Genomic DNA, 26,036 nt, shown 5'->3' on the forward strand with positions numbered 1-26,036 from the left:
TTCTTAGCTTTGGTCTTTGATCACTTATAGAAGTTTGCCAAAATATACATAACTCATTCTTCAGGCCATTATTGCTTGTAACAGTAGGCATGGGGCTTTCTAATATTCCTGATGAGTCTCGTTCTCTGCAGTAACTGGAAATGACTGGACCACATTCACCATGGGGGCCTGCGAGAGGCCCCCATGGTGTTTCCCAATTGTAACAGGTTGTCTTATCTATCTCTTGTTGACCTACACTCATTCGTCCAGTGTCTGCCTTTTCCACATCTCCTACATAAACCTGAAGGATGAGTCCTATTTCTGTTATTCCTGGAAGAGGCATTATTATTATTTCTGGAAATTCTTTGTCTACAATTCCTTTTCATATGTCCCATTTTGTCACAATTAAAACATTTGGTATTTTGATGCTTTCTTTTACCATTGGAAACTGCTTCTTCTATTCATGCTTTAGTGCCATAGTCAAACGTATCAACATTGATTGCATGCAAGACCCAGTCATCCAAGGGTGCTGATCTGATCTTTAAAGGCCCCCACATCCTTTTGCACTCCACATTGGCATTCTCATAAGCCAAAGACTCAATTATTATATGCATTGCTTCTGGGTCAGATATCCCTATTTGTACAGTTTTAGTTAGTTTTGTAAAAAGTCACTAAAGGGTTCTCTCTGACCCTGTTTAACTCTGATATATGATCCCATTCTCTGTCCTGGGTCTTGAGCCCTGTTCCAAGCCTTTAAGGCTGCCGTAGTATGTATTGATAAGGTCTGTTCATCATAATTAGCATGTTCCAGAGGATGAGAAAAAAGTCCTTCACCTAGAATTTGATCTAGGGAAATCTTGATTCCCTTTGCTCTTTCCTGCTGTTCTGAAAGTCTAGCCTCTTGTCTGAACATACATTTCCAATTTAATTTTGATCTGCTCTCTAGAACTGCTGAAATCAATTGAATCCAATTGTAGGTAGTGACTTTGTTGTTGATAGACCATGTTTTTAGCATCTCCTTAACAAAGGAGCTATGTATCCCAAAATTCATAACAGCTTGTTTAATTTCTTTCAGATCATTCATACGGATGGGCTTCCATGTATATTCCTTGATGACATTAGGGTTTCTGGAACCAGTCACTTTCTCTGTTGTTATTACTGGAAAGGCAGGTAGAGCTTTATGGAAATTTTCCTGGAGAGTTCTACTCACTAATGGAGTTAAAATTTGCCTTTCTACTGTTTGCTCTTGTTCATCACAATTTAGAATTTCCTTAGTCTTTTCAAATATGTTTACCATTGCCTTCTGCAAGGCCTGAATCTCCTGCCCAGAATTATGTTCCAAGGCCTTCATAGAGGATTCTAAGGTATGAAGTTTGTCCAATACACAAAATTTCTCCACCTTGGATAGAATTTTCATGGCAGGAATTGTGCCTTCTTGTATTGACAATCTGTCATTCAATCTGTCATATCCTTTAGACAAAATCCAATTGCCACATTCAGCAGTTTTAATACTCAAATAATATTTAAGTTCCTACAGGCAGGGACTGAAGTTTACGATCCAAATCATCTGTTCCTACCTCCACAGCAATGAATCTCTCCTTAATATCAGATTGTCCCTTTTCTAAATTTTGCTCAGTTGACTGAGTCATATCAGACAAAAATCTATTCCTTTCCTTGAGAACTTCAAACTCTTTCTTGATGTAGTTATTGTCAATCTGAATTGTTTTTGAAATTACCTCAACACTTTGGAAACTGTCTCTCAAATCAGACGTGCCCTTTCTTAATTTTTCAACTTCTGCCTTGAGAATCCTGGATTTGTCCTGTAAGGACTCTATCATCTTCTATTGTCCAACCATGTTATAACAAAAAAACAAAAACGAGAAAAATTCCAAGCTCTGTAAATATCCAACCAAAGAAAACCTCATTTGCATCATGGAATAATTCAGCCATGGTGCATTTAACAGGCTGTAGAATCCTTCAACAGTGATATTGTCAGACATTTTCAATCAACCCTGTATTTATATTAATTAATTAATTAATTAATTTTTATTTATTTATTTATTTATTTAATTCTATGTTCATATACCAAGGCAAATGGTCCCATGTTTGTGGGCAGAGTTGAGGAAACAATCTCTACAGTGAATACTTTAAGACAAATGGAAATATAAAGAAGAAGGAAATGCATAAAGTGGACTGTGTTCTGGAAGGAAAGCAAGGAGTCAAGTCCAATTAGAGTTATTGGCACCGGCTCTAGAACCTTTTATTATTCTAAAATCTATAACCCTTGTCAACAATTTATGTTTCCTTATATTGTATTAATTGAGCTACACATTTTTCCTCTACTGTCCCTTACTCCTCTCCTTCTACCCATTCCCATGATCTTCATTCTCCAAATTTACTAACAAGAACTTGTCTTTTTCTTCTCCCTATGTAGATCCATGTATATCTCACTTAGGTTCCTCTTTGTTTTCTAGGTTCTCTGCAGTTGTGGAATATAGGCTGGTTTTTTTTTCTTTTCTTTATGTCTAAATGTCATTTATGCATGAATACATATTTTATTTGTCTTTCTGGGTCTGGGTTACTTCACTCAATATGGGTTTTTTGTAGATCCATCCATTTGCCTGCAAATTCCAAGATGTCATTATTTTTTCTACTGAGTCATGCCACTGTGTAAGTATACCACATTTTCTTTATCCTTTCTTTGGTTGGGGAACATCTAGGCTGTTTCCAATTCTTGCCATTATTAATAATGCTGCTATTAACATAGTTGAACACATGTTTTGTGGTATAATTAAGCATCATTGGGGTATATAACAAACAGCAGTAATGCTGGGCCTTAAGTTAGACTATGTATTACTTTTCTTAGAAATCAAGATACTGATTTCTAAAGAAACTGTACAAGTTTGCACTGCCACCAGCAATAAAGGAGCAATATATTTACCACACATCCTCTCCTGTATAAGCTGTCATCAGTGTTTTTTATTTTGGCCATTCTGACAGGTGTAAAATAGAATATCAGAGTGGTTTGGATTTGCATTTCTCTGATAGCTAAAAATGTTGACAATTTTCTCGTGTCTTCTAGCCATTTGAGATTCATTTGTTGAAAGTTTTCTGTTTAGGTCTGTACCCCATTTGGTGGTTCTTCAAGACAGGCTTTCTCTGTGTAGCTTTGGTGTTTACCCCAGTTTTATTGGATTATTTGTTTGATGTCAAGTTTCTTGAGTTACTTGTATATTTTGGAGATCAGTGCTCTTTTCAATGTGCAGTTGGTGAAGATATTTCCCCAATCTATAGGCTGCCATTTTGTCTTATTGACTGTGTCCTTTGCTTTACAGAAGATTTTTAGTTGCAGGAGGTCCCAGTTTTTAAATGTTGCTCTCTGTGTCTGTGTTACTAAGTTATATTTAGGAAGTGGACTCCTGTGACAATGTATTAAGTGTATTTCCCTCTCTCTCTCTCTCTCTCTCTCTCTCTCGTCTATGAACTTCAGTGTGTCTGGGTATAGTCAAACCTTTGATAAGGTTGAATTTGAATTTTGCGCATGGTTATGGATATAGACCTATTTACATTCTTCTACATGTATTCTATTCATGGAACCATGAGCTCAGCATTATTTATTTTAGTACTTTCAAAATTTTTATTTTATTATTCAGTGATATATTGGTAATATATATTCAATTTTAATTATAGTTGGTCAATATTGTTAAACTCACCCATCTTTAAAGTAGTTTGATACCCTATATGGATATAGTTTTAATCATCATTGTTTACTATCTGAGTGTACAGGTCATAACTTTTCAGTTTTGATGAGGAAAGTCTTCTAGAGTACATATCTCATATTAATAACAATTAATATTGACTTGTGTGACTGTGAACTTAGTCAGAACTTTTTCGATGGGGATGCTATTATGTCCTATAAAATCAATATTACAAGATAATACAAAGCTCACATACAATTTTTCCAAATTCAATAAATTAGTACTATGCCTAATAATTCTAACAAATTGTATATTCAGCAGCCAATAAACCACAGCAGAATTAATTAGCAAAAAACCATTGCTGCCATCACAGATATGGTACTTTGGACTTTTTATGGTGCAACAAGGCCATTTTTATTAAAAGTCAGGAACTCCTTCTAAGACATTCTAATTTTTATTTTCCTCACACAATTTCCATAGGGTGGATATTTTAGCTCTGCTGCAGGCTGTCTTCAACCTATTTAGACAAATATGGATATAGTCCAGGATAAATTCACTGGATTGCATTATAATGAAAAGTTTATACCCTTCAAAGCTACAGGCTTGGGAACTCAATGGGAAGTTTGTCACCAGACTGCAGCCATGTCAGAAAGCTGCTAGGTAGAAACTGGAAGATTTTTCTTCATGGAATTCTGAGTTGTTGGTGGAAGAAAAAGTCATGGTGAGGTAAGGATGTGTAAGTTGATGATGGCCAGATGTATATTATTTCCCTGTTTCATGGAGATGCCCTGTGGATTCTTGGCAGCAATAATTTGTTGTTGCTTCAGGACACTGGAAGACTGCTTCAACAATGTAGAGCATTTGCAGGAGGCTCGAGCTTGAGAATGAGTTGAGTTAGGACCTCAGAACTGAATAGGAAATAGTTCAGGGATTGGGCTATAAAAAGAAAGCTCCCTCTGTTCTATTGCAAATAAGGCCTTGCAATTTGAGGCAGAAGGAAATGTCCATTTCCCCAAAATGCAGGTCATTTCCTTTTACATGAGATGAGATTTTTTTTTCCTGTAACAGCACAAAGAAAGAGAATCAACCAGCAACTGTTTCTATACTTATATATCAAGATTAGAGACCATAGTACATCTACTTCTATGCTAATACACCAAGGAAAATGGTCCCATGTTTGTGGGCAGAGTTGAGGAAACAATCTCTACAGTGAGTACTTTAGGACAAATGAAAATGTAAAGAAGAAGGAAATGCATAAAGTGGACTGTGTTCTGGAAGGAAAGCAAGGAGTCAAGTCCAATTAGAGTTATTGGCACCAGCTCTAAGAACCTTTTATTATTCTAAAATCTATAACCCTTGTCAACAATTTATGTTCCCTTATATTGTATTAATTGAGCTACACATTTTTCCTCTGCTGTCCCTTACTCTTCCCCTTCTACCCATTCCCATGATCTTCAATCTCTAAATTTACTAACAAGAACTTGTCTTTTTCTTCTCCCTATGTAGATCCATGTATATCTCACTTAGGTTCCTCTTTGTTTTCTAGGTTCTCTGCAGTTGTGGAATATAAGCTGGTTTTTTTTTTCTTTTCTTTATGTTTAAATGTTACTCATGCATGAATACATATGGTATTTATCTTTCTGGGTCTGGGTTACTTCACTCAATATGGGTTTTTTTTGTAGAACCATCCATTTGCCTGCAAATTCCTAGATGTCATTATTTTTTCTACTGAGTCATGCCACTGTGTAAGTATACCATATTTTCTTTATCCTTTCTTTGGTTGGAGAACATCTAGGCTGTTTCCAATTCTTGCCATTATTAATAATGCTGCTATGAACATAGTTGAGCACATGTTTTGTGCTATGATTCAGCATCATTTGCCTATATACCAAACAGCAGTAATGCTGGGCCTTAAGGTAGACTATGCACTGATTTTCTTAGAAATCATCATACTAATTTCTAAAGAAGGTGTACAAGCTTGCACTCACAACAGCAATAAAGGAGCAATCCCTTTGCCCCACATCCTCTCCAGTATAAGCTCTCATCAGCTTGTCATCAGATCTTGGCCATTCTGACAGGTGTAAGATAGAATATCAGAATTGTTTGGATTTGCATTTCTTTGATAGCTGAACATGTTGAGAATTTTCTCAAGTGTCTTCCAGCCATTTGAGATTCATTTGTTGAAAGTTCTCTGATTAGGTCTGTATCCCATTTGTTGATTTTCAAGACAGGCTTTCTCTGTGTAGCTTTGTTGTTTACCCATTTTTACAGGACTATTTGTTTGATGTCAAGTTTCTTGAGTTACTTGTATATTTTGGAGATCAGTGCTCTTTTCAATGTGCAGTTGGTGAAGATATTTCCCCAATCTATAGGCTGCATTTTGTCTTATTGACTGTGTCCTTTGCTTTACAGAAGATTGTTAGTTGCAGGAGGTCCCAGTTTTTAATTGTTGCTCTCTGTCTGTACTACTGGAGTTATATTTAGGAAGTGAACTCCTGCTACAATGTATCTAAATATACTTCTCTCTCTCTCTCTTTCTCTCTGTCTGTCTTGTCTATGAACTTCAATATTTATGGGTGTGGTCAAACTTTGATCCGTTTGTATTTGAATTTTGTGCACGGTTATGGATATAGATCTATTTACATTATTCTACATGTTGATATCCAGTTATTTCAGAATAGTTTGTTGAATATGCTTTTTTATTTATTTTACTTTTTATCTTCTTTCTAAAAAAATCAGGTGTTCTCCGTTAAGAAAAAAATGTAGAACTCAATAAAAATCAATAAAATATCAGGTGTTCATAGTTTTGTGGATTGATATCCAGGAATTCGGTTAGATTTCATTGGTCCTTCTGTCTAGTTTTATCCTGATATCTCATGGTTTGCATTCCTGTAGCTCTATATTAGAGTTTGTAGTCAGGTATTGTGATGCTTCCAGAAGTCCCCTTGGTATACAAGATTGTTTTAGCTATTCCGAATTTTTTATTTTTCCATGTGATGTTGGCTATTGCTCTTTCATGTCCGTGAAGAATTTTGCTGGGATTTTGATGGGTACTGTATTGAATGTGTAGATTGATGTTGATAAAATTTCCATTTTTACTATGTTAACTCTACCAAGCACACAGCATGAGAGATCTTTTTTGTTTTCTGGTGTCGTCATCATTTTCTTTCTTCAAAGATTTATAGTTCTTGTCTTGCAGGTTTTTCATTTGTTTTGTTAGAGTTACCCCAGATATTTTATGTTCTTTATGACTATTGTGATGAATGATATTTCTCTGGTTTCTTTCTCAGTCTGTTTATAATCTGTATAAATGAGGGCTACTGATTTTTTTAGTTAATCTTGTGTCCTACTACATTACTGAAGGTATTTATGAGTTCTAAGAGTTCCCTGGTAAAAAGAATGACCAGAGTTAACAACCACTGGTCATTAATATCACAAAATATCATTGGACTCAATTCACCTATAAAAATGCACAGGCTAAGAGATTGGATACGAAAGCAGGATCCAATATTCTGCTGCTTACAAGAAACACACCTCAACCACAAAGACAGACATTTACTCATAGTAAAGGATTGGGAAAATGTTTTACAAGTAAATGGACCTAAGAAACAAGTGGGTGTGGCCACATGAATTTCTAACAAAATTGACTTCAAACTGAAATCATCAGAAGAGATGGAGATGGACATTTTATACTCATAGCAGGAATAATTCATCAGGATGATGTCTCAATCCTGAATCTCTATGACTTTAATATAAAGGCACCCACTTATGTAAAAGAAACACTTCTAGACCTCAAGGCAGACATCAAACCACACATACTAATAGTAGGAGACCTCAACACTCCTCTCTCACCAATGTATAGGTCAATCAGACAGAACCCTAACAAAGAAATAAGAGAATTAATGGAGGTAATGAAACAAATGGACTTAATAGACATAAAGATCATTCCACCCAAATAGGAAAGAATATACATTCTTCTCTTCAGCTCATGGAACCTTCTCAAAAATTGACCATATACTAAGTAACAAAGCAAACTTTCATAGATACAAAAAGAATTTTAGTAACCACCTCTGTCTTGTCAGATCACCATGGATTAAAGCTAGAATTCAACAACAATGCTACACCCAGAAAGCCAACAAACTCATGTAAATTGAAGAGTCAACTACTGAATCACTCCTGGGTGAGGGAGGAAATAAAGAAAGAAATTAAAGTCTAAAATTAAAATAACTGTAGTTAAATGGATATTTCTACATTAGTGTGTGGACAGTGGTAGGCAGAGTTGAATGAGACACATGATTAAAAAGATTCCAAGGTATCAAAGCCCCGCCTAATGAGTGACAATCGGCAGCCATCTCAGGCTAGCCATCAGAGCAGTCAGAGGGAAGAGCAGGATTCTGAATGACTGAACTTGGCTTGGGAAGGTTGAAGAAGTGCACAACACTCAGGACTGAGGCTCCTCCTTAGGCCAATGACCATTAATATCTCACGTACAAGAAGTATTCTCCTCCATGGCATCATGTGTTCATGCCACGGTCCTCATCAGCAGACCTTCCCTGGACATCAACGGCAGGTCCAAATATGGCCATTAAAACAGGCAACAGGCTGTTTCTTCTTTTCCAAAGGAACCATGAAGAAGAAAACAAGGGTTTCTGATGACATCAATGCAGGGCATCTATCTCTCTGAACCTTTATGCCGACTGTGTCAAGATACACCTCCTAGACACTGTTAGCAACACTGGTAAGCAATGGTGCTTTGTCTAAACCACAGTTGGACCTTTGCTATCTCGAGAAATGGGTAAATGAAGAAAAATCAATGTCATGAAGAGAGATGATGTCATAAAAAACAAGCAAAAGAAGGTTGAGCTGAGGCTCAGAATAAAGGAAGGGGACAATGGTGCGACCTGGTCTACCTGAGGCCTGAGGGGCGATTATGAATGCAAAATCCCCATGCCATCTTTCCCCATCAGAGACCCCTACTTGGTCCAACCGGAGGATTTTGGAGAACATTGAGTGCTCCCTCAAATGTCACCTCGTGACAAACATTGCTCTTAAATGAGTCTCTATATCCAAAACCCTCCTCACGTGCCCATCATCACTTCTGCATTTCAGTTATAAGGGATGCCACCTTGGAATACAGGACACCACACCTTTCTTCAGGTAACTTGAAAACTGTGCCCATCTGTCTTGATTCCTCAATCCTTGTTCCATCACATGTGCATATTTCTGATACTCTAAGAAAAGTATTCAAGTTCGAAGCTTAGGATCCAGTGTAGAAATGGATTCCTAGAATGTGAAACCCCTAAGGTCTCTTTGTCAAGAATGGAATTCCAAATGGACAGCCTTGGAAAATTCCAAATGACATGGAAATGAGCAATTGATCCGGGCCCTCAGAATGGGTCACAAGGGAGAATCAAAATAGAGGGTACTTCTATGGTTCCAACGACAACTAGAAAAGAACTTGAAGTTTACTACCATGCCTAAAGATTTCATTGTGGCTGATAATCCTGATTGGGACCAGCAAAGAAACACGTTGTAGTCAGCTTTAGCAGTGGCTTCTGAAGTTAATACCCCGCCATAATGGACTTGAGGAATCAATAGCCATTTGGCAAGTCCAGGCCCAATGGGGTCCAGTAATCCTTTCAAATATTAATTGTAAGCAGGGATAACTCGAATATAAAAGGGCACCTAGGCATCCTGAACCTTAACACCCCTACATGTCATTTAGTCAACTTGACCTCTGTTTAAGCAAGGAATAAAAGGAGACAATTCTGGATGTTCTATCAGGAGAGATGGTCTCTTCATCTGTTGGAGCCAGGTTAGGAGACTCATTATGAGAAGTTCATAGAAGACAGCAGAGAAAGAGACTCTCAGCCCAATTCATAGACAAAATACCTGAAGATATGGCCTTGAAAATTCAGCATAGTAATAGGAATGTCCCCAAAAAAAGAGCAGGCTAGATCCAGCACAATCTCTAGCAGTGGGATAAAAACCTAGGACAGTAGTTACTTTCTTTACTTGTGTGTGAACAGTGGTAGGCAGAGTTGAGTTAGACACACATGGAGGATGTCAAATTAAGACCAAGTCTCAGAACTCAGTAGGCCTGATGCTGGAAAGGCAATATCAAAAGGTATCAAAGCCCTGCCTAATGATTGACAATCAGCAGCAGTCTCAGGCTGACTGTCACTGCTGTAAGTGGAAAAAGCATGATTCTGAAGGATTAAACTTGGCTTGGGCAGGCTGAAGAAGTGCCCATCACTCAGGGCTAGGGCTCCTCCTTGGGCCAATGACAATTGATATCTCAAATAGCAGAAATATCCTCCTCCATGGCATCATGTGTTCAGGCACGGGTTAACATCAACAGACATTCCCTGGTAATCAAGGGCTGGTCGAAGGTTGGCCCTTAATCAGGCTGTTTCTTCTTTTCCAAAGGGGCCTTTAAAAAGAACACAGAGCTTCTGATGAACTCAATGCAGGGCATCTATCAGTCTGAATCTTTGTGCCGACTATGTCCAGACATATTTACTAGACACCATTTGTAACACTGGTAAGCAATGGTGTTTTGTCTTAACCCCAGTTGGAGCTTTGCTCTCTTGAGAACCGGGTCAATGATGACAAACCAATGTCATGAAGAGAGATGATGACATAAAAATCAAGCACAAGAAGGTTGAGCTGAGGCCCAGACTAAAGGAAGGGGGCAACGGTGCAGCCTGGTCTGCCTGAGGCCTGCTTGGCCAGTGTGAATGCCCAAATCCCCATGCCATCTTTCCCCATCAGAGACCCCTATTTGGTCCATGGGCATGACTTTGGAAGAACACTGAGTGCTCCCTCAAATGGTACTTCGTGTCAAACATTACTCTTGAGTTGGTCTCTATATCCAAAACCCTGCTCACCTGCCCATCATCACTTCTGCCTTTCAGTGATCGGGGATGCCATCTTGGAGCACAGGACACCACACCTTTCTTCAAGTAAGTTGAAAACTGTGCCCATCAGTCTTGATTCCTCCATCCCTGTTCCATCACATATGCATATTTCTTATACTCTATGTATTCAAGTTCGAAGCTCAGCATCCAGTGTAGGACAGGATTCCTACAATGTGAAAACCCTAAGGGCTCTGTGTCCAGAATGGCATTCCAAATGGACAGCCTTGGAAAATTCCAAATGACATGGAAATGAGCAATTCATCCGGGTCCTCGGAAAAGGTCACAAGGGGGATTTGAAATACTGGGTCCTTCTATGGTTCCCATGACAACTAGAAAAGAACTTGAAGTTTATTTCCATTCCTAAAGTTTTCATTGTGACTGATAATCCTGATTGAGACCATCAGAGAATGACGTTCTAGTCAACTTTGGCAGTGGCTTTTGAAGTTAATACCCTGCCATAATGGACTTGAGGTATGAATAGCCATTTGGCAAGTCCAGGACCCATGGGGTCAGCTGATCTTTTCAAATATTAATTGTAAGCAGGGATAACTCAAATATCAAAGGGCACTTAGGCATCCTGAAACTTAACTCACCTATGTGTGATTTAGTAAACTTGACCTCTGTTTAAGCAAGGCATAAAGGGAGACAATTCTGGATGCTCTATCAGGAGAGATGGTCTCTTCATCTGTTGGAGCCAGAGAGGTTACCTCATTTTGAGAAGTTCAAAGAACACGGCAGAGACAGAGACTCCCAACCCAACGAATAGACAAAATCCCTGAAGATATGGATTTGAAAATTCTGCTTAGTACTAGGAATATCCCCAAAGAAAAAGAGCAGACTAGATCCAGCACAGTCTCTGGCAGTGGGATATCAACCATAAGAGGGTAGTTAATTTTTTTATTTGTGTGTGAACAATGGTAGGCAGAGTTGAATTAGACACACGTGTAGCATGTGAAATTTAGAAAAGAACTTGAAGTTTATTTCCGTGCCTAAAGTTTTCATTGTGGCTGATAATTCTGATTGAGACCGGCAGAGAATGACGTTCTAGTCAACTTTGCCAGTGGCTTTTGTAGTTAATACCCTGTAGCATGTGAAATTAAGTCTCAGACCTCAGTAGGGCTGATGCTGGAAACCAATATCAAAAGGTATAAAAGCCCTGCCTAATGACTGACAATTGGCAGCAGTCTCAGGCTAGCAGTCACTGCAGTCAGCGGGAAAAAGCATGATTCTGAATGACTAAACATGGCTTGGGCAAGCTAAAGAAGTGCCCATCACTCATAGTTGGGGTTCCTCCTTGGGCCAATGACCATTGGAATCTCACATAGCAGAAGTATCTTCCTCCATGGCATCATGTGTTCAAGCCCTGGTTCGCATCAGCAAACCTTCCCTTGTAATCAATGGCAGGTCCAAGTTTTGCCCTTAATCAGTCTGTTTCTCTTTTCCAAAGGGGCAATTAAAAAGAACACAAGAGCAGCTGATGACATCAATGCAGGGCACTTATCAGGCTGAACCTTTGTGCCAACTATGCCAAGACATACTTCCTAGACACCGTTTGCAACACTGGTAAGCAATGGTGCATTCTCTAAACCCCAGTTGGAGCTTTGCTCTCTCGAGAACTGGGTCAATGATGACAAACCAATGTCATGAAGAGAGATGATGACATAAAAATCAAGCACAAGAAGGTTGAGCTGAGGCCCAGACTAAAGAAAGGGGGTAATGTGGGGCCTGGTCTGCCTGAGGCCTGCTTGGCCAGTGTGAATGCCCAAATCCCCATGCCATCTTTCCCCATCAGAGACCCCTATTTGGTCCAGGGGCATGACTTTGGAAGAACACTGAGTGCTCCCCGAAATGGCACCTCGTGTCAAACATTGCTCTTGAGTGAATCTCTATATCCAAAATCCAGCTCACGTGCCCATCATCACTTCTGCCTTTCAGTGATCAGGGATGCCATCTTGGAGCACAGGACACCACACCTTTCTTCAGGTAAGTTGAAAACTGTGCCCATCAGTCTTGATTTCTCCATCCCTGTTCCATCATATGTGCATATTTCTTATACTCTATGTATTCAAGTTCGAAGCTCAGCATCCAGTGTAGGACAGGATTCCTACAATGTGAAAACCCTAAGGGCTCTGTGTCCAGAATGGCATTCCAAATGGACAGTCTTGGAAAATTCCAAATGACATGGAAATGAGCAATTGATCCGGGCCCTCGGGAAGATAACAAGGGGGATTCAAAATACTGGGTCCTTCTATGGTTCCCATGATAACTAGAGAAGAACTTCAAGTTTATTTCCATGCCTAAAGTTTTCATTGTGGCTAATAATCCTGACTGAGACCAGAGAGAATGACGTTCTAGTTATTTGGCAGTGGCTTTTGAAGTTAATACCCTCCCATAATGGACATGAGGTATGAATAGCATTTGGCAAGTCCAGGACCTGTACCGGCGGTCGGAGTGTACCGGCGGTCAGAGGAGTTTGGAAATAACCAAAATAGTCCTTTTATAATAAATCAGTTTTAATAAAAGGAGAAAATAAGGTAACTTACAGAACCAAGGGTCCAGCGAAGTAGAAGGTAGTGCGGGGGACTAGAACAGGGGCTCCTTCCGGGGCCCCGGTCCTTTTTAAGGGTACCCTACTCCCCTGAGGCAGCCACGCCCCTGAACGCAGGGATTGGGCCAGCTGCCCCAACATCTCCCCCTTTTGTCTAAATAAGGCAGATTCAGAAACCAAATACAACTATATACAACGGGAACAGATCATATAAAATTACAAGAAGTATACAATATCGGGCGAGGAGCATATAACAAAAAATTTTACTAATCACTCTACTTTGGGAAGTCTAAATAATGTAGAAGGTAGCTACCATTATCTAATCTTCAACCCCATCAAAGATCTGAGAAGGAAAGTAATATTACTAAAGCAACCAGGAAGCACAAACGAGAAACTTCCAAAATGTGCAACAGAAGACAGAGACAATTGACTACCTGGGCAACCACACGAAATCTTGATAGCAATGTTGAGGCAACCAACTTTGGCTGAGGCCTGATAAAACCTGACATACCATTATACAACGGCAAGGAACCTTTAGTAGAACTATCCTATCCTGTCTTGGCAAGATAAGACAATTCTGTTTTATCCACTCATGGATATTTATTAGTTTAGTCAGTAATGGAGGTATTGGCTTTTCTTTGCCCAATGGCCAGTTCTGCCAAGTAGAAGACAAACTCCCAGTGGAGTGTCTTTGGTGCTCAACGTTCTCTCGGGAGTAGAGCATTGTTGCCAGGAGTGATTGTGTCTCATAATTACAAAACTCTAGGTTAGATTAAAGGCCATGTTCTACAGCTCTTCAAAGAGATCGAAGATTATGCTATCTATACTAAACACAACCTCTATGTGTCTAAAAAACCTGATTATCCTAAATATAAATATGATAAACATATAATTCTCAACACTTATCTAACTGTATGACTAAAAGAATAGACAACTGTGCAATAAATGAAGACAATGATTTCCAAATGTAAACAGGGTCATTACATAAATAATATCTGAGGTAGAAATGTACATTGCAATATAGTAAACAATGTCATTACATAAATAATATCTAAATAATATCAGAGGTAGAGATGTACATTGCAATATGGTATACAATGTCAATATAACAATTGTTTTAAGCAGAGGTAGTTTCATACTCCCATACAATGTTCAATATATCAATATACAAGAATCAACACTCATATAGTTTTCAAAAAACAATAACTAACAAAAATCAATTATTCCTTCAGATCACCAGTTAATCCCTCCCCCCATTTTTTTTTGGGGGGGCGCCAAGTGTACCGGTGGTCAGAGTGTACCGGCGGTAGGAGGAGTTTGGAAATAACCGAAATAGTCCTTTTATAATAAATCACTTTGAATAAACGGAGAAAATGAGGGAACTAACAGAACCAAGGGTCCAGCGAAATAGAAGGTAACGCGGGGGACAAGAACAGGGGCTCCTTCCGGGGCCCCATTCCTTTTTAAGGGTACCCTACTCCCCTGGGGCAGCCACGCCCCTGAACGCAGGGATTGGGCCAGTTGCCCCAACACAGGACCCATGGGGTCCAGTGATCTTTAAAACATTAATTGTACACCAATTATATCAAATTGTATTTGATATAATTTGATATCTCAAATATCAAAGGGCACCTAGGCATCTTGAACCTTAACTCCCCTACATGTCATTTAGTCAACTTGACCTGTGTTTAAGCAAGGCATAAAGGGAGACAATTCTGGATGCTCTATCAGGAGAAATGGTCTCTTCATCTGTTGGAGCCAGAGAGGTTACCTCATTTTGGGAAGTTCATAGAACACAGCAGAGACAGAGACTCCCAACCCAATGAATAGACAAAATCCGTGAAGATAGGGACTTGAAAATTCTGCTTAGTACTAGGAATATCCCCAAAGAAAAAGAGCAGACTATATCGAGCACAATCTCTGGCAGTGGGATATCAACCCTAAGAGGGTAGTTACTTTATTTGTGTGTGAACAGTGGTAGGCAGAGTTGAATTAGACACACGTGTAGCATGTGAAATTAAGAAAAGAACTTGAAGTTTATTTCCATGCCTAAAGTTTTCATTGTGGCTGATAATCCTGATTGAAACCGGCAGAGAATGACGTTCTAGTCAACTTTGGCAGTGGCTTTTGTAGTTAATACCCTGTAGCATGTGAAATTAAGTCTCAGACCTCAGTAGGCCTGATGCTGGAAACAAATATCAAAAGGTATAAAAGCCCTGCCTAATGATGGACAATAGGCAGCAGTCTCAGGCTAGCAGTCACTGCAGTCAGTGGGAAAAAGCATGATTCTGTATGACTAAATATGGGTTGGGCAAGCTAAAGAAGTGCCCATCACTCAGGGCTGCGGTTCCTCCTTGGGCCAATGACCATTGGAATCTCACATAGCAGAAGTATCTTCCTCCATGGCATCATGTGTTCAGGCCCTGGTTCGCATCAGCAAACCTTCCCTTGTAATCAATGGCAGGTCCAAGTTTTGCCCTTAATCAGTCTGTTTCTCTTTTCCAAAGGGGCAATTAAAAAGAACACAAGAGCAGCTGATGACATCAATGCAGGGCACTTATCAGGCTGAACCTTTGTGCCAACTATGCCAAGACATACTTCCTAGACACCGTTTGCAACACTGGTAAGCAATGGTGCATTCTCTAAACCCCAGTTGGAGCTTTGCTCTCTCGAGAACTGGGTCAATGATGACAAACCAATGTCATGAAGAGAGATGATGACATAAAAATCAAGCACAAGAAGGTTGAGCTGAGGCCCAGACTAAAGAAAGGGGGTAATGTGGGGCCTGGTCTGCCTGAGGCCTGCTTGGCCAGTGTGAATGCCCAAATCCCCATGCCATCTTTCCCCATCAGAGACCCCTATTTGGTCCAGGGGCATGACTTTGGAAGAACACTGAGTGCTCCCCGAAATGGCACCTCGTGTCAAACATTGCTCTTGAGTGAATCTCTATATCCAAAATCCAGCTCACGTGCCCATCATCACTTCTGCCTTTCAGTGATCAGGGATGCCATCTTGGAGCACAGGACACCACACCTTTCTTCAGGTAAGTTGAAAACTGTGCCCATCAGTCTTGATTTCTCCATCCCTGTTCCATCATATGTGCATATTTCTTATACTCTATGTATTCAAGTTCGAAGCTCAGCATCCAGTGTAGGACAGGATTCCTACAATGTGAAAACCCTAAGGGCTCTGTGTCCAGAATGGCATTCCAAATGGACAGCCTTGGAAAATTCCAAATGACATGGAAATGAGCAATTGATCCGGGTCCTCGGAAAAGGTCACAAGGGGGAATCAAAATACTAGGTCCTTCTATGGATCCCATGACAACTAGAAAAGAACTTGAAGTTTATTTCCATTCCTAAAGTTTTCATTGTGGCTGATAATCCTGATTAAGACTAGCAGAGAATGACGTTCTAGTCAACTTTGGCAGTGGCTTTTGAAGTTAGTACCCTCCCATAATGAACTTGAGGTATGAAAAGCCATTTGGCAAGTCCAGGAACCATGGGGACCAATGATCTTTTCAAACATTAATTGTATGCAGGGATAACTCGAATATCAAAGGGCACTTAGGCATCCTGAACCTTAACTCCCCTATGTGTGATTTAGACAACTTGACCTCTGTTAAAGCAAGGCATAAAGGGAGACATTTCTAGATGCTCTATCAGGAGAGATGGTCTCTTCATTTATTGCAGCCAGAGAGTTTTCGTCATTTTGAGAAGTTCAAAGAACACGGCAGAGACAGAGACTTCCAGCCCCATGAAGAGACAAAATCCCTGAAGATATGGCCTTGAAAATTCTGCTTAGTACTAGGAATATCCCCAAAGAAATAGAGCAGACTAGATCAAGCACAATCTCTGGCAGTGGGATATCAACCCTAAGCGGGCAGTTAATTTTTTTATTTGTGTGAGAACAATGGTTGGCAGAGTTGAATGAGACACACGTGTAGCATGTGAAATTAAGATCAAGTCTCAGACCTCAGTATGGCTGATGCTGGAAAGGCAAAATCAAAAGGTATAAAAAGCCCTGTCTAATAATTGACAATAGGCAGCAGTCTCGGGCTAGAAGTCACTGCAGTCAGTGGGAAAAAGAATGATTCTGAATGACTAAACATGGCTTGGGCAAGCTGAAGAAGTGCCCATCACTCAGGGCTGGGGCTCCTCCTTGGGCCACTGACAATTGATATCTCACTAAGCAGAAATATCCTCCTCCATGGCATCATCTGCTCAGGCCCTGGTTCGCATCAGCAAACTTTCCCATGTAATCAATGGCAGGTCCAAGTTTTACCCTTGATCAGGCTTTTACTTCTTTTCCAAAGGGTTCATTAAGAAGAACACAAGAGCATCTGATGACATCAATTCAGGGCATCTATCAGGCTGAACCTTTGTGCCAACTATGTCAAGACATACTTCCTAGACTCCGTTTGCAACAGTGGTAAGATAAGGTGCTTTGTCTAAACCCCAGTTGGAGCTTTACTCTCTTGAAAACTGGGTCAATGATGACAAACCAATGTCATGAAGAGAGATGATGACATAAAAATCAAACACAAGAAGGTTGAGCTGAGGCCCAGACTAAAGGAAGGGGGCAACGGTGCGGCTTGGTCTACCTGGGCCCTGCTTGGCCAGTGTGAATGCCAAAATCCCCATTCCATCTTTCCCCATCAGAGACTCCTATTGAGTCCAGGGGCATGATTTAGGAAGAACACTGGGTGCTCCCTCAAATGGAATCTCGTGTCAAACATTTCTCTTGAGTTGGTCTCTATATCCAAAACCCAGCTCACCTGCCCATCATCACTTCTGCCTTTCAGTGTTCGGGGATGCCATCTTAGAACACATGATACCACATCATTCTTCAGGTTAGTGGAAAGATGAACCCATCTGTCTTGATCCCTCCAGAACCTGTTCCTTCACCTCTTCCTATTTCTGATGCTCTAAGATAAGATACTCAAGTTCGAAGCCCAGAATCCACTGTTGAACTTGATATTTAGAATGTGTACCCCCTTAGGACTCGGTGTCAAGAAAGGCATTCTAAATGGACAGCCTTGTAAAATTAGTGAAATTGAGCTAGCATTCCAGCAAGAAAAAGGACAGACAATTCTGGATGCTCTATCAAGACAGATGGTCTCTTCATGGTGCTGGAGCGAGGCAGGCAACCTCATTTGAAGAAGTTTGTAGAACACAGCAGAGGTGGTGCCTATAAGCCCCATGCATAAACAAATTCCCTGTAGGCATGGCATTGAAAATTCTGCCTAGGACTAGGAATATGCCCAGAGCAACAGAGTAGGCTAGACCCAGCACAATCTGTGGCCATGCAATAAATACCTTAGTTAAATGGACATTTCTTCATTAGTGTGTGGATAGTGGTATGCCGAATTGAATGAGACACATGTGTAGCATGTCAAGTTGAGGCCAGGTCTAAGACCTTAATAGGCCTGATGCTGGAAAGGCAAGATTCCAAGGTATCAAAGCCCTGCATAATGATTGATGATCAGCAGCCATCTCAGGCTAGCCATCAGAGCAGTCAGAGGGAAGTGCATGACTCTGAATGATTGAATTTGTTTTGGGAAGGCTGAAGAAATGCCTATCACTCAGGGCTGGGGCTCCTCCTTGGGCCAATGACAATTGACATCTCACATAGCACAAGTATCCTCCTCCATGGTATTATGGGCTCAGGCCATGGTTTTCATCAGCAAACCTTCCGTGTTCATCAAAGAGCATCTGATGACATCAAAGCAGGGCATCTATCAGGTTGAATCTTTGTGCCAACTATGTCAAGACATACTTCCTAGACACTGTTTCCAACACTGGTAAACAATGGTGCTTTGTCTAAACCCCAGTTGGAGCTTTGCTCTCTCGAGAACTGGGTCAATGATGACAAACCAAAGTCATGAAGAGAGATGATGACATAAAAATCAAGCACAAGAAGGTTGAGCTGAGGCCAAGACTAAAAGGAAGGGAGTAATGTGGGGTCTAGACTAACTGAGGCCTGCTGGGCCAGTATGAATATCCAAATCCCCATGCCATGTTTCCCCATCAGAGACCCCTATTTGGTCCATGGGCATGACTTAGAAGAACACTGAGTGCTCCCTCAATTGACACCTCATGCCAAACATTGCTCTTGAGTGAATCTCTATATCCAAAACCCAGCTCACGTGCCTATCATCACTTCTGCCTTTCTGTGATTGGGTTTGCCATCGTGGACCACAGGACACTACACCGTTCTTCAGGTAGATGAAAGATGAGCCCATCTGTCTTGATTTCTCCATCCCTGTTCCATCATATGTGCATATTTCTGATACTCTAAGAAAAGCATTCAATTTTGAAGCTCAGCATCCAGTGTAGGACTGGATTCCTAGAAAGTGAAGCCCATAAGGATTCTGTGTCCAGAATGGCATTCCAAATGGACAGACTTGGAAAATTCCAAATGACATGGAAATGAGCAATTGATCCGGGCCCTCGGAAAAGGTCACAAGGGGGAATCAAAATACTGGGTCCTTCTATGATTCCCATGACAACTAGAGAAGAACTTGAAGTTTATTTCCATGCCTAAAGTTTTCATTGTGGCTGATAATCCTAATTGAGACCGGCAGACAATGACGTTCTAGTCAACTTTAGCAATGGCTTTTGAAGTTAATACCCTCCCATGATGAACTTGAGGTTTGAAAAGCCATTTGGCAAGTCTAGGACCCATGGGGTCCAATGGTTTTTTCAAACATTAATTGTAAGCAGGGATAACTCAAATATAAAAGGGCACTTAGGTATCCTGAACCTTAACTCCCCTACGTATGATTTAGTCAACTTGACCTCTATTTAAGCAAGGCATAAAGGGAGACAATTCTAGATGCTCTATCAGGAGAGATGTTCTCTTCATCTGTTGGAGCCAGAGAGGTTACCTCATTTTGAGAAGTTCAAAGAACATGGCAGAGACAGAGACTCCCAGCCCAACGAATAGACAAAATCCCTGAAGATATGGCCTTGAAAATTCTGCTTAGTACTAGGAATATCCCCAAAGAAAAAGAGCAGACTAGATCCAGCAGAATCTTTGGCAGTGGGATATCAACCCTAAGAGGGTAGTTACTTTCTTTATTAGTGTGTGAACAGTGGTAGGCAGAGTTGAATTAGACACATGTGTAGCATGTGAAATTAAGAAAAGAACTTGAAGTTTATTTCCATGCCTAAAGTTTTCATTGTGGCTGATAATCTTGATTGAGACCAGCAGAAAATGCCGTTCTAGTCATATTTGGCAGTAGCTTTTGTATTTAATACCCTGTAGCATGTGAAATTACGTCTCAGACCTCAGAAGGCCTGATGCTGGAAACAAATATCAAAAGGTATCAAAGCCCTGCCTAATGATTGACAATAGGCAGCAGTCTCAGGCTAGCAGTCACTGCAGTCAGCGGGAAAAAGCATGATTATGAATGACTAAACATGGCTTGGGCAAGCTAAAGAAGTGCCCATCACTCAGGGCTGGGGTTCCTCCTTGGGCCAATGACTATTGGAATCTCACATAGCAGAAGTATCTTCCTCCATGGCATCATGTGTTCAGGCCCTGGTTCGCATCAGGAAACCTTCCCTTGTAATCAATTGCAGGTCCACGTTTGGCCCTTAATCAGTCTGTTTCTTCTTTTCCAAAGGGGCAATTAAAAAGAACACAAGAGCAGCTGATGACATCAATGGAGGGCGCCTATCAGGCTGAACCTTTGTGCCAACTATGCCAAGACATACTTCCTAGACACCGTATGCAACACTGGTAAGCAATGATGCATTCTCTAAACCCCAGTTGGAGCTTTGCTCTCTCGAGAACTGGGTCAATGATGACAAACCAATGTCATGAAGAGAGATGATGACATAAAAATCAATCACAAGAAGGTTGAGCTGAGGCCCAGACTAAAGGAAGGGGGTAATGTGGGGCCTGGTCTGCCTGAGGCCTGCTTGGCCAGTGTGAATGCCCAAATCCCCATGCCATCTTTCCCCATCAGAGACCCCTATTTGGTCCAGGGGCATGATTTAGGAAGAACACTGGGTGCTCCCACAAATGGTACCTTGTGTCAAATATTGCTCTTGAGTTGGTCTCCATATCCAAAACCCTGCTTACCTGCCCATCATCACTTCTGCCTTTCAGTGTTCGGGGATGCCATCTTGGAACACATGATACCACATCTTTCTTCTGGTAAGTGGAGAGATGAGCCCATCTGTTTTGATCCCTCCAGAACCTGTTCCTTCACCTCTTCCTATTTCTGATGCTCTAAGAAAAGATACTCAAGTATGAAGCCCAGAATCCAGTGTTGAACTTGATTCCTAGAATATGTAACCCCTTAGGACTCTGTGTCCAGAAGGCATTCTAAATGGACAGCCTTGTAAAATTAGTGAAATTGAGCTAGCATTCCAGCAAGAAAAAGGAAAGACTATTCTGGCTGCTCTATCAAGACAGATGGTGTCTTCATGGTGCTGGAGCGAGGCAGGCAGCCTCATTTGAAGAAGTTTGTAGAACACATCAGAGGTGGTGCCTATAATCCCCATGTATAAACAAATTCCCTGTAGGCATGGCATTAAAAATTCTGCCTAGGACTAGGAATATCCCCAGCGCCGCAGAGTAGGCTAGACCCAGCACAATCTCTGGCCATGCGATAAAAACCATATTTAAATGGATACTTCTTCATTTGTGTGTGGACAGTGGTAGGCTGAGTTGAATGGGACACATGTGTAGCATGTCAAGTTGAGGCCAGGTCTAAGACCTTAGTAGGCCTGATGCTGGAAAGGCAAGATTCCAAGGTATCAAAGCCCTGCATAATGACTGATGATCGGCAGCCATCTCAGGCTAGCTATCAGAGCAGTCAGCAGGAAGAGCATGACTCTGAATGACTGAATTTGTTTTGGGCAGGCTGAAGAAGTGCCCATCACTCAGGGCTGGGGCTCCTCCTTGGGCCAATGACAATTGATATCTCACGTAGCAGAAATATCCTCCTCCACGGCATCATGTGCTCAGGCCCTGGTTCCCATCAGCAAGCCTTCTCTGGTAATCAAGGACAGGTAAAAGGTTGGCCCTTAATCAGGCTGTTTCTTCTTTTCCAAAAAGGCCATTAAGAAGAACACAAGAGCATCTGATGACATCAACACAGGGCATCCATTGGGCTCTACCTTTGTGCCAACTATGTCAAGACATACTTCCTAGACACCGTTTGCAACACTGGTAATCAATGGTGCTTTGTCTAAACCCTAGTTGGAGCTTTGCTCTCCCCAGAACTGGGTCAATGATGACAAACCAATGTCATGAAGAGAGATGATGACATAAAAATCAAGCACAAGAAGGTTGAGCTGAGGCCCAGACTAAAGGAAGGGGGTAATGTGGGGCCTGGTCTGCCTGAGGCCTGCTTGGCCAGTATGAATGCCCAAATCCCCATGACATCTTTCCCCATCACAGACCCCTATTTGGTCCAGGGGCATGATTTAGGAAGAACACTGGGTGTTCCCACAAATGGTACCTCGTGTCAAATATTGCTCTTGAGTTGGTCTCTATATCTAAAACCCTGCTTACCTGCCCATCATCACTTCTGCCTTTCAGTGTTCGGGGATGCCATCTTGGAACACATGATACCACATCTTTCTTCTGGTAAGTGGAGAGATGAGCCCATCTGTTTTGATCCCTCCAGAACTTGTTCCTTCACCTCTTCCTATTTCTGATGCTCTAAGAAAAGATACTCAAGTACGAAGCCCAGAATCCAGTGTTGAACTTGATTCCTAGAATATGTAACCCCTTAGGACTCTGTGTCCAGAAGGCATTCTAAATGGACAGCCTTGTAAAATTAGTGAAATTGAGCTAGCATTCCAGCAAGAAAAAGGAAAGACTATTCTGGCTGCTCTATCAAGACAGATGGTGTCTTCATGGTGCTGGAGCGAGGCAGGCAGCCTCATTTGAAGAAGTTTGTAGAACACATCAGAGGTGGTGCCTATAATCCCCATGTATAAACAAATTCCCTGTAGGCATGGCATTAAAAATTCTGCCTAGGACTAGGAATATCCCCAGCGCCGCAGAGTAGGCTAGACCCAGCACAGTCTCTGGCCATGCGATAAAAACCATATTTAAATGGATACTTCTTCATTTGTGTGTGGACAGTGGTAGGCTGAGTTGAATGGGACACATGTGTAGCATGTCAAGTTGAGGCCAGGTCTAAGACCTTAGTAGGCCTGATGCTGGAAAGGCAAGATTCCAAGGTATCAAAGCCCTGCATAATGACTGACGATCGGCAGCCATCTCAGGCTAGCCTCAGAGCAGTCAGCAGGAAGAGCATGACTCTGAATGACTAAATTTGTTTTGGGCAGTCTGAAGAAGTGCCCATCACTCAGTGCTCTGGCTCCTCCTTGGGCCAGTAATTATTGATATCTCACATAGCACAAGTATCCTCCTCCATGGTATCATGTCCTCAGACCCTGGTTTGCATTAGCAGAGCTTCCCTGTTTTCAAGGGCAGGTCCAAGGATGGCCCTTAATCAGGCTATTCCTTTTTTTCCAAAGGGGCCTTAAGAAGAACACAAGGGCTTCTGATAAATTCAATGCACATCATCTATTGGGCTGAATCTTTGTGCTGACTATGTCAAGACATACCTCCTAGACACTGTTTGCAACACTGGTAAGCAATGGTGCTTTGTCTAAACACCAGGGGGAGCTTTGCTCTCTTGAGGACTGGGTCAATGATGACAAACCAATGTCACGAAGAGAGATGATGACATAAAAATCATGTTCAATAGCATTATATTGAGGCCCAGGCTAAAGGACTTACGGGTGCCTGCTCTTCCTGGGGCCTGCTTGGAGCAGTGTGCAGGCCAAATTACCCATGTCTTCTCTCCCTTTCGGTACCCATATTTGTTCCAAGGGCATGACTTCTGGAGAACCCTGAGTGCTTCCTCAAATGGCATCTCATGTCCAACTTTGCTCTTGAGTGAGTCTTTATATCCTAAACCCTGTTCATGTGCCTATCATCTCTTCTCCCCTTCAGTGACCGGTGATGCCATCTTGAAGCACAGGACACGACACCTTTCTTCAGGTAAGTGGAAAGATGAGCCTATCTACCTTGATCGATCCAAGCCCTGTTTTTTCACCTATTCATATATCTGATACTCTAAGCAAAGGCATTCAAGTTAGAAGCCTAGGATCCATTGTGGGACTTGCTTTTTTATAATGGCAAATCCCTTAAGCCTCTGTGTCCAGAAATGCATTCCAAATTCACAACCTTGGAAAATTCCAATGGACATTGGCATGACATACCAATCCTGGGCCTCACAACAGATCACAGGAGGAGTCATAATGGTGGTTCCTTCTATGATTTCCATGACAACTAGAAAAGATCTTGAAGTTTACTTCCATGACAAACGTTTTCATTTTGTCTGATAATCCTTATTGGGACCAGCAGAGAAAGACGTTCTAGTTAGCTTTCACAGTTGCTTTCAAAGTTAATACCCTACCATAATGGACATGAGGAATGAATAGCCTTTTGGCAAGTCCAGAACCCTTGGGGTCTAGAGATCTTGTCCAGCACTAATTGTATGCACGGATAACTCGAATATAAAAGGGCAACTAGGCATCCTCAAGCTTACTTTCTGTACATGTGATTTAGTGAACTTGACCTACATTACCAGCAAGACAAAAAGGGAGACAATTCTGGATGCTCTATCAGGACAGATGGTCTCTTTGTGGCACTGGATCTAGGATGGCAGCCTCATTTTGAGAAGTTTCTAGCACACAGCAGAGGCAGAGCCTATCAGCCCCTTGCACAGACAAAATCCCATAAGACATTGCCTTGAAAATTCTATCTAGGACTAGGAATATCCCCAGAGACACAGAGCAGGCTAGACCTAACGCTGGCTCTGGATGGGCAATAAGAACTCTCAGTTGTGTCCTGTCTTTCTTTCACAGCTTGCATTTGTTCTTTAGAAGGCTGGGTAAAAGGAACAAATGGATTGAAACATATTAAGAAATGATAGTCCATGCAGTCTGAAATATGTGTGCATGGTAAGGAAAAGATACTTCTAGTGTTCAATTGTTGTAAAGGGATGGGTTTGGGTATTGTATCTTTTTTAACGGAGAGAGAGATGAAGGTCTGCAGGCAGCCTACTTCTTGTGTGTTGCACAAGTCTCCAATGGCCTAACAACATTAATCAGTTCCTTGTCTTCTCTTTTTTTTCTTTAAGTGATCTGAGCTGCCACATGGACCTCAACACATAATACCTCTCAGGTAACTGGAAGATAAGACCTATGGCTTGTATTCAAATGGGCCGAAGATGCTCCTCCATTTTCAGAATTTCTATCTTGTTCTCTTGACATTTGAATCATACCACCCATGCTAGCTGTGCTTTCTGCACATACTCTATCACTTGTGCCTATGTATCAGGAATTAGCGATCCAAATTATTTTGCTTGGGAAAATTCCAAGAGACATGGACATAAGCATCTCATAGGGTACAAAAGGGGATTATGCATAGCTCTAATCAGGAGTTGCCAGGTTGGCAGCTTTGGAGCATTCTGAGGATACAAATATCACTTCTCAAGCCAGTTGGATATATGGCTAACTAAAAAGTTCTGGTGTTGGACTGTTGCTCGGGGTGAAGAAACAATCCTTTAAATCAATAGCTATGAGAGGCCATCCTTTTGGTAATAAAGAGGGCAGAGGAATTCTAGAGTGCCGAGAGCCCATAGGTTGCATAACCTTGTGGATAGCCCTGAGATCTGTCACCATTCTCCATTTACCAGATTTTTTCTTAACCATAAATACAGGAGAATTCCAAAGGCTGGTAGATTCTTCTATATGTTGAGCATCTAATTGCTCTTGTACAAGCTGTTCTAAAACCTGCAACTTTTCTTCAGCTAAAGGCCATTGCTTTGTCCATATTGGTTTCTCAGTC

General features: G+C 41.3%; 9 non-coding genes across 9 annotated transcripts; all 9 read left to right on the plus strand.

Annotated features, from left to right (window-relative positions):
* The first annotated feature begins 8,470 nt into the window (after positions 1-8,470).
* LOC119803112 lies at positions 8,471-8,549 on the plus strand. Its single transcript, XR_005283529.1, has one exon. It is a non-coding gene; the product is annotated as a small nucleolar RNA SNORD115 (small nucleolar RNA).
* Positions 8,550-10,276: 1,727 nt separating this feature from the next.
* Positions 10,277-10,355, plus strand: LOC119803179. The gene has a single exon (XR_005283586.1). It is a non-coding gene; the product is annotated as a small nucleolar RNA SNORD115 (small nucleolar RNA).
* Positions 10,356-12,215: 1,860 nt separating this feature from the next.
* LOC119803180 lies at positions 12,216-12,294 on the plus strand. Its single transcript, XR_005283587.1, has one exon. It is a non-coding gene; the product is annotated as a small nucleolar RNA SNORD115 (small nucleolar RNA).
* Positions 12,295-15,823: 3,529 nt separating this feature from the next.
* On the plus strand, positions 15,824-15,902 carry LOC119803181. Its single transcript, XR_005283588.1, has one exon. It is a non-coding gene; the product is annotated as a small nucleolar RNA SNORD115 (small nucleolar RNA).
* A 1,729-nt stretch (positions 15,903-17,631) lies between these two features.
* Positions 17,632-17,710, plus strand: LOC119803186. The gene has a single exon (XR_005283593.1). It is a non-coding gene; the product is annotated as a small nucleolar RNA SNORD115 (small nucleolar RNA).
* Positions 17,711-19,003: 1,293 nt separating this feature from the next.
* Positions 19,004-19,082, plus strand: LOC119803198. The gene has a single exon (XR_005283604.1). It is a non-coding gene; the product is annotated as a small nucleolar RNA SNORD115 (small nucleolar RNA).
* A 1,864-nt stretch (positions 19,083-20,946) lies between these two features.
* LOC119803187 lies at positions 20,947-21,025 on the plus strand. The gene has a single exon (XR_005283594.1). It is a non-coding gene; the product is annotated as a small nucleolar RNA SNORD115 (small nucleolar RNA).
* Positions 21,026-22,386: 1,361 nt separating this feature from the next.
* On the plus strand, positions 22,387-22,465 carry LOC119803182. The gene has a single exon (XR_005283589.1). It is a non-coding gene; the product is annotated as a small nucleolar RNA SNORD115 (small nucleolar RNA).
* A 1,358-nt stretch (positions 22,466-23,823) lies between these two features.
* Positions 23,824-23,902, plus strand: LOC119803176. The gene has a single exon (XR_005283583.1). It is a non-coding gene; the product is annotated as a small nucleolar RNA SNORD115 (small nucleolar RNA).
* Positions 23,903-26,036: the final 2,134 nt, after the last annotated feature.

The sequence above is a fragment of the Arvicola amphibius genome, chromosome 12 (assembly GCF_903992535.2).
Source record: "Arvicola amphibius chromosome 12, mArvAmp1.2, whole genome shotgun sequence".
In the NCBI taxonomy this organism is placed as follows: Eukaryota; Metazoa; Chordata; class Mammalia; order Rodentia; family Cricetidae; genus Arvicola; species Arvicola amphibius.